The sequence below is a fragment of the Colobus angolensis genome, unplaced genomic scaffold (assembly GCF_000951035.1).
Source record: "Colobus angolensis palliatus isolate OR3802 unplaced genomic scaffold, Cang.pa_1.0 Scaffold2, whole genome shotgun sequence".
NCBI lineage: Eukaryota > Metazoa > Chordata > Mammalia > Primates > Cercopithecidae > Colobus > Colobus angolensis.
This window is the reverse complement of record NW_012115154.1, coordinates 12,505,173-12,513,372: the sequence shown is the minus strand read 5'-3', so window position 1 is coordinate 12,513,372 and position 8,200 is coordinate 12,505,173. Positions and strand designations below refer to the sequence as shown.

The 8,200-nt window shown below is 37.7% G+C and overlaps 1 pseudogene across 1 annotated transcript; it reads right to left on the bottom strand.

Moving 5' to 3' along the window:
- Positions 1-647: 647 nt before the first annotated feature.
- On the bottom strand, positions 648-3,742 carry LOC105511273 (annotated as a pseudogene). Its single transcript, XR_001001692.1, has one exon. The product of XR_001001692.1 is annotated as a cTAGE family member 8-like (transcript).
- Between the last annotated feature and the right edge of the window lie 4,458 nt (positions 3,743-8,200).

The window sequence follows — 8,200 nt, the reverse complement described above, 5'->3', positions numbered from 1 at the left end:
TTTGCTGTGGTGAATTTTAGGGCCTAGGATAGCTCTATCTCACCATGTGTTTTGTCAGCACTCGAAAAAATATGTGTATTCTGCTGTTGTGTGGCATATTCTGTAAATGCCAAATAGATTCTTTTGGTTAATGGCATTTTGAGTTGTTTTATATTCTTGCTGATTTTTTCCCCTCTTTTTAAAAATATGAAGTGCCTCGCAAAATTTTGTGTAATCTATATGCAGGAGCCGTGTTAATCTTGTCTGCATCATTCTAATTTTAGAAAGTGCTGCCAAAGGCAACACTCCTTGCTGATTTTCTGTCTAGTTCTATCAATTATTGAAAAAGGCATGAGGAAGTTTCTAACTATAATTGTAGATTCATCTATATCTCCTTTCAGTTCTGGCAATTTTCTTTTTTTAAAAAAATCAATGAAAATTTATTTAATTAAGCGTAAAGTTACTTTCTCATTTATCTACAAACACACTGAATAAACCTCTTGGCATGAAGACACAGCCTTTAGAATTTAAAGCCTCCCCACCTGCAAGATTACATATATAAAACTCCCACTATTGTTGCTATAGTAGTGGATTAGTTCCTGAGATTAAAAGTTATATGATCTAGAATATAATAAAATGGAAATGATTTACTCATAGATATGTATTTAAATCATCTTTATTTACAAACTACTCAATACTAAGAACTATAATTCCATTAAACTTCAATTTGAGAAAAGTGTAATCACTTAAGTAACAGCCGTTACTTAAACTGAAAATGAGATCAGTCTAAATTACTTTTGAAGAGAGCAAAAATATTGTCAGGTTTCTTGCTGTGGTTCTGGTTCTTCAGTAGCAGGCTCCTTGGAAGGCAGAATCAACCCTGAAGGGAACTCGCTTCTACCTTCAGAATGTGGGGTTGGGGTAAAATCCAGGTCTTGGGTAAAGGTAAGGAGGAAAACCCCTCGGTGGACAGATGTTTCTCACTGCAAATGGAGCACGTGGTGGACCTGGGAAATCCCTTGGTGGACAGTAATAACCTCGAGACGCTCCAAACATGGTTCCTGGAGGAGGTGGGGGGAAAGGAGGTCCTCTTCTCATGAATGGGCCTCTTGTATTCACAGGAAACAATGGACCTCTGATTGGAGCCAGAGGTGGAGCAACAAAGCCGGTACCAGTTCCTTCATTTTCAGCAGGGAGAGATGAATCAGGCACATTTAAATTACCAGGATCATCTTCGGCATCATTTCTACTGGATTCCATTTCTGAAGGCATTGACCCATCCATTTTATCCAAAGAAGGCATATTAAAACTTCTGAGCTCCGCTGGCCCAGACAGTCCATCAGAATGAGAATAAAATCTGTCCTCCCTTTGTGGAGGAGGAGCTGAATCAGGATATGATTGTCCTGGTGGAGGAAACATCATTCTACGGTCAGGTTCCCACGGAGATGACAGGGACCCAGTGTCAGGAGGAGCCCTGTGAGGATCGGTTAACGTATCGCAGCCTGGTTCTCGTCTTTCATTGGTAATCTGATGGTCCAGAGGATTCCCTGGGCCTCTTGGGCCTCTTCCTCCTCCCCCCGGAAGCACAGGTGAGGGTCTCAGTGGACCCTCCAACAGAGTTTGAGGAGACAGAAAAGCTCTTGTTTCAGATGAAGGCTGACCCAATGGTGAGGGACCACATGGGGAATGCTCTCTGCCAAATGCTGTATTGGAAACATCAGGTGCACAAAGATCTTTTTCTAAAAGTTCAAATTTAAACTCTGTTTCAGTTAATTTTTGTCTGTTGTGAGCATTTTCTTTCCTTAAATCATTGAGGTTTCTTTCAGCAGTCTGAGCTGCCAACCAATTATCATGTCCTTTTTTCTCGTAGGAAATAGCCTGCCTTTGATAAAAATTAATAGTTCTCTTCAATTCTTCTTCAAGATCTTTGGCTAGCTTTCCGTAGGCCTCCAGCCCTTCAGTGGTGTGGCTGATCTTTTTTTCCACTTTAGAAAGTTTCTCTTCTTCCTGTATCTGGTAATTTTCCTCTACTGTCAATTTCCTGTGGAGTTTCATTTCATTTTCTTGATAGAATTCGGTCATTATTTTAAGTTTCTGTTGAAGCTTCTGATTCTCATGTTCAAAATACATGTTTTCTGACTGCAAAGATGCTTGTTGAGTCTGAAGATTTTTAATATGCTCTGTAAGCTCTTCCTTTGTTTTGTCAACTTCAGATAACTGAATAATAATGTGGTTTCTTTCTCCTTCGGAGGTTTTCAAAGAAACATTTAACTTAGCAGCGTGAATCAGTTTCTTCAAAGCTCCTTTTGGAGGATCATCTAAGTAAGCACCATTTTCCGATTCACTGTTCACTTCTAATTCCAAGTTATCACCATCCATTATGTCCTCTCCAAGCACAGCAGCCTGATCTTTCATGTTTAGCAAGCATCCAGTCAGAGTCTCGATGTGATTTTCTTTATCATTTAGAACTTTTTCTGCGTGTGCTTTGGAGTCTTCGAGTGTTATTTTCTGTTTGTTAAGTTCACTCACTTGTTCTTTCCATACTTCAGCTTCTTGCAAAAGCTGCTTCTGGCTTTCCTGAAGTTGAGAATTTTCATTCAAAGCATCTTTTATTGCTATCTTACGTCGTTCTTCACTCATGTTAAATATCTTGCAGATTATTTTGGCTTCAGCTATTTGTGATTTGAGGGATTTTGACTCATCTTCTAGAGACTGTATCCTTTTTGAAATATCTGCCATCAATTCATCTTGTTGAGAATGTTTCGATTTCTCTTTTTTGAAGTATTTTTCTAGACAGAGGATTTCATCCTCAAGTTCAGAATTGGACCTGTTCAGCTTTTCACAGGTTGCCTCCAAACTTCGTGCTTCTGCTGCCACTTTCTCAAAGCTGGCATCCTCTAAAGATGACTCTACTTCACAGGCTTCGTGCTCTTTTTGAATAAGGCTAAATTTTTCAAGTAGTTTACATTTTTCTTTAATTAGTCCAGAAAGCGTTACAGCAAGTTGTTTTTCTCTTCCCACATAAAGCCGACTCCTAACGGATCTAAAACCTCTCCACAGAAAAAGGAGAACGGCAAAAAATCCAACGACAGTTGCACATACCACCAGTTCCCATGGAAAACCATAAGGATTCGAATATGGTCTCCTACTTTGAGGCAGTGCTGCCAGAAGGGTGCTTAGCTCCTCCAGGACCAGCCCCAGATAGGGCTGAGGCGTAGCGCCGGGCTCCTCCATAGCGCCGAGGCTGCTCTGGGGTCTCCGCAGTAACACTGGCCACAACAAGCGGTGGAGAACACGCAGCTTGGGGTCTGGAATCCGAATCCGCACGCGGCAACCAAGCGGGGCGGACCACTGCTGGGTTGGCTGCGGGGGGATCTGGGGAACGCGGGCACCCCACAGGCCTCACAGGCCCATGCTGCTGTCCCCGCATCCCCCTGCCCCCTTGTTACACTTGACATCCTGAGGCAGCGCAGGTCCCCGCCTGACCCGCCTTAGTTCTGGCAGTGTTCACATGACATATTTTGTAGCTCTGTTGTTTGGTGAGTGCACTTTTAAAATTGCTGTCTTCTTCATGGATTAAACCTTTGATCATTATATAATCTCTCTGTTTCTGGTAATTTTCTTTGCTTTATCTGATATACATACAGGCACTTTTGCTTTCCTTGCATTAATGTTTGTGTAATATATCTTTTTTCATCCTTTTAATTTGGCCTGCCCTGTATTGGTAAATTTCAAGTGAGTTTCTTGTTCACAGCATACAAGAAATATATATGAAAGAGTCATTCTTTTAAATAGACTTTTCTATTACCTGTGTCTTGGTAGACCATTCATAATTAATCTAATTATGGATATTTTAGTGCATAAGCCTGACATTTTTTGTTTTCTGTATCAATTCTTGTTTCTCTGTTTATTTTTCATGACTTCCTGTGGGTTATTTGAATATTTGTTTTAGAATTCCATTTTGTTATTCTGTGTTCATAGTATATCTTCTTTTTTATAGTTTTTTAGGTTGCATTTTATAGCTTAGTATATATTCCTTTATATATACATTATCACACTAAATTGGTGTCATCTGTATTCTAGTTTGAGTGAAGTATAGCAACCCTCTGTCATATTATGTCTCTTTACCATCTCAAATTTGTAGTATAATTGTCTTACATACATTTAGAATAGCACTAGACAATGCTATGATTTTTGCTTGAAACATCAAACATAATTTAGGAAATTAGATTCTGTGAAAATAAAGTGAACATTTTAGAGCTGCCAGAAAGAAATCTGACACAACCTGTTTTGTCTTTCATTTTTTCTTTCTTTCCTTTATATTGATCATAGATATTATGATGCCCTATCTATTAACTCCAATATCTGGATTATCTATGAATTTGTTTTTAATAACTGATTTATTTCTCATCAGTCTGTTTTTCTTGCTTTTTTGTATATTTGGTATTTTTTTAAGTATGCTGAATTTATGGCTAATATGATATTGAAATACTCAAGAATTTTGAATTTTTTATCTGGGCAGAAGTTGTAATTACTTGTAGATCATCTTGCTGCTCTCAAGACCTAGTTTTAAGCTGTGTTACGGTAATGATATTTTATTTTCCTCTTAGAACATATGCTTCACTCCTAGGATACTGTGCCTCTCCTAAGAGAATTTTTAGAGTCCAAGTGAGTTTCTCAGTTGTTTACCAACATTTCCCCATCTGGCTGGATCTGAACTCCAGTAGCTTTCCAGGAAATTTTCAGTCCCTGATGATCTCTTCTGCTTTCTCTATGCCAGCTGTTGTTTTCTACTAGGTCTCCTCTCTTCTTAACCAGCGGTCACATAGCTAAGAAGTCACAGAAGGACCAAAATGGCATCTACACACCTATTTCTAGGTTCTTTCTCTCTCCCATATGGTACATTGACCCCCAATTCCAAACCAATTTAGCAGCTTTGAACTCTATTCATTGTTTCTTTTGGTTCCCAAGACCACTAACCCCTGGTTGGGTCGCATTTTCCTGTACCAACGTCAGGAAGATGCCTTTCTGGAAAATCCTGGCAAATGTGGTACTAATCTCATCTGCCTCACCTTCCTTAAAGATCTCATACCTGACTTGCTACAACAATGTTCTTCAATGCCTGCTGATATGGTTTGGCTGTGACCCTACCCAGATCCCATCTTGAATTGTGGCTCCTATAATTCCCACACGTAGCCTGCCCACCTGAACCATGCTTAGGACCTGGTGAGAGGTAATTGAATCATGGGGGCGGGTCTTTCCTGTGCTGTTCTTGTGGTAGGTTAGGTTATCATAGCTTATGATATGTCTTCTTCTAAGACATTTATTTGAGCGTTGAGTGTTTTTTTCACTGTATAGATGTATTTAAGACACCCATTATCATAGCTTATCCTAGCCCACCTTAACCATGCTCAGAACACTAACATTAGCCTACAGTTGGGCAGAATAATCTTACGCAAAGTCTATATTATAGAAAGCTGTTGAATATTTTATGTAATTTACTGAATACTGTACTGAAAATGAAAAGATAATGGTAGCATGAGTACTTGAAATATGGTTTCTACTGAATACATATCACTTTCCCACCATTGTACAGTTGAAAATCTTAAGTGAAACCATTGTAAGTTGGTGACTCTCTACATTTATTTTACTACTTTCCCTTTTTCTTTTAATAATTAAAAGGCATAATAAGGTAAAATATTATTGCCTAAAAATACTCTGCTGCTCTGGAAAATAAAAAAGGCAGAAGTTTCAAAGAAATCTTTCAAGAGATATAAAACTCATATGAAAATGAGATAATTAAAGAATAACTATGTAATTATGCATGTTGTAAAATACAAATTGGAGGTGGGAAGAGAGACTGTAGATGCGCCGTGAAAATGAAAGCAGAAATAAAGTAGGAATGGAAACATTTATATAGGAGTTGTGACATATAGTATCTTATTTTTGTTCAACACTAAATAGTTTTCAAGTCTAGCAGAGGACTTGGAAATTATAAGCTACTCAACAGTGAATCTCAGAGTTTTCTCCATTCATCTCACTGTTAGTCTTATATAAATATACAGCTCTGTAATGATTATATGTATCAATTTTTTTTTCCAGTCAAGGAGTTTCCTTCCTCATGTTCATTTTTTTTTTAAAAATACCACTTGGTACTACATGATGTGAATGGCTATGGTTGAACTGGTTACTTACGGTAATAGGCTAACATGTTGTTTTGGCAATTAAACAATAAAAAAGATGTTCTTTATTAAGATATGAATCTATTTCTTAAAGAAATGGGTTCCATAGATTTCCATAGCATTAACCATGTTGGTAATTCAAATGACTCATCACTGAACAAAAATGCTCAACCTCAGAGACTATCCTTGCACATAAAAATTTTTCTTATTTTCAGTTGAGTATTGGCCAACTCATATCAAACACTGTTGGTAGATTTGTTTTTTTTGAGATGGCAATTAGAGGCTTTTAGCATGCCACAGTCACTTGGAAATAGCAAGGCAGTGCATAAAGATAAATTCTGTGAGCTTTAATTCAAGAAGGAAAACGGAGATCCACTGGAATTGTGAAGAACGCTCCAGATCCCGAGGAGGAGAACGCTGGCAAACAGCCACCATAATGCTGTCCAGCTGATAAAAGTGAATGAAGTCCCAGCACATGAGAGGTAGAAGCTTCCCTCTGTGACTCACGTTTCCACTGGGGATCTGAGCAACCCAGGCTGAGAGAGAGCACTTTGTTTCTCTCAGATCCTGGAGCTAACTTCGCGAGAGGCTTGGAGACACTGACAGAGACAGACACTGGAAAAAGCTACAGGCGTTTTCCCAGCCCCAGGACAGAGAACAGGACACCATTTTTAACTTGGGTGCATCTAAAGTTAGCCGTTCTTAAAAATGGAAGTTATTTAATTCGAAATAATTTAGAGGAAACATATGGTAGTCTCTACTGTGTTTAAGTTATTTTCAGTCCTAATCTGGCAATTATTTAAAAACCACATTTAGAAAGGATGGTCATCCTATTTAGCATAGAATTAAAATAGTGTCATGGGATAATAGATTCCTAAAATCAATTTTATTCTAGAATACCTACATCGATTTCTGACTCTTCTAAAGACTCTAATAGATTTCACTAATTTAAAAGTATTTACATTATCTGGTGGTTTATTTTTAGGGTAAACAACTTATAATTCCTAGACCTTTATGTTAGTTATTAATTTAATACATTTATTTACTTTTCTTTCCATATGAGGAATTTTCTGACACCTGACAATTTTAGATCACAGGTCAAAGTTTCAGAAAGCTGATTCATAGTGGGACTAAAAAGGCTCATGTCTTACTTGAGAATATGACATTCATTTTCCTACTTCTTTTTGAAAATTAAAAAAAGGAAACATCATGTAAATGACTAAGAAACTAAAAGCTAAAGGTAAGCATTTTAATTATGTTAATATGTGAATAACTAACCATTTTCATGTTCATATATTGACCTACAATATATTAGAAATAAAAAATTATAAGAAATAAACATTATACTTACCCAGGGTTTTCATTTGGCAGTAATAGTCATGAATATTTCCCGTGTCAAAAATCTTCTTCTGAGACATTTATTTGAGCGTTGAGTGTTTTTTTCACTGTATAGATGTATTTAAACCTAGTGAATCTCATTTTCTGACAATTAGATTATGGATCATATCCATTTTGTTTACTATGGTATATTGTGGGGCTGTATATCTACTTTCATGTGTGTAATATGTATGTAATTATATATCTATATAAGTACATATACATTATGTATATAAAATACACATAGACACACACATAAAATCAGATATTTTAAATTAAAAGCTTAGGATATATTCCTAGGAGTGGAATTTCCAAGTGAAAGAGCACTCTTCATTTGCTTGTTAAAAAAGAAATAAAGTCACATAAAAGCAGTTGATCTTTTTTCTTTTTTTTTTCCCCCAGAGGGAGTCTCACTCTGTCACCCAGGCTGGAGTGCAATGGTGTGACCTCAGCCCACTGCAACCTCTGCCTCCCAGGTTCAAGTGATTCTCGTGCCTCAGCCTCCCGAGTAGCTGGGATTACAGGTGCGCGCCACCACGCTTGGCTAATTTTTGTATTTTTAGTAGAGATAGGGTTTCACCGTGTTGGCCAGGCTGGTCTCAAACTGCTGCAATTACAGGTGTGAGCCACTGCACCCCGCCCAGTTGATTTTTTGTTTGTTT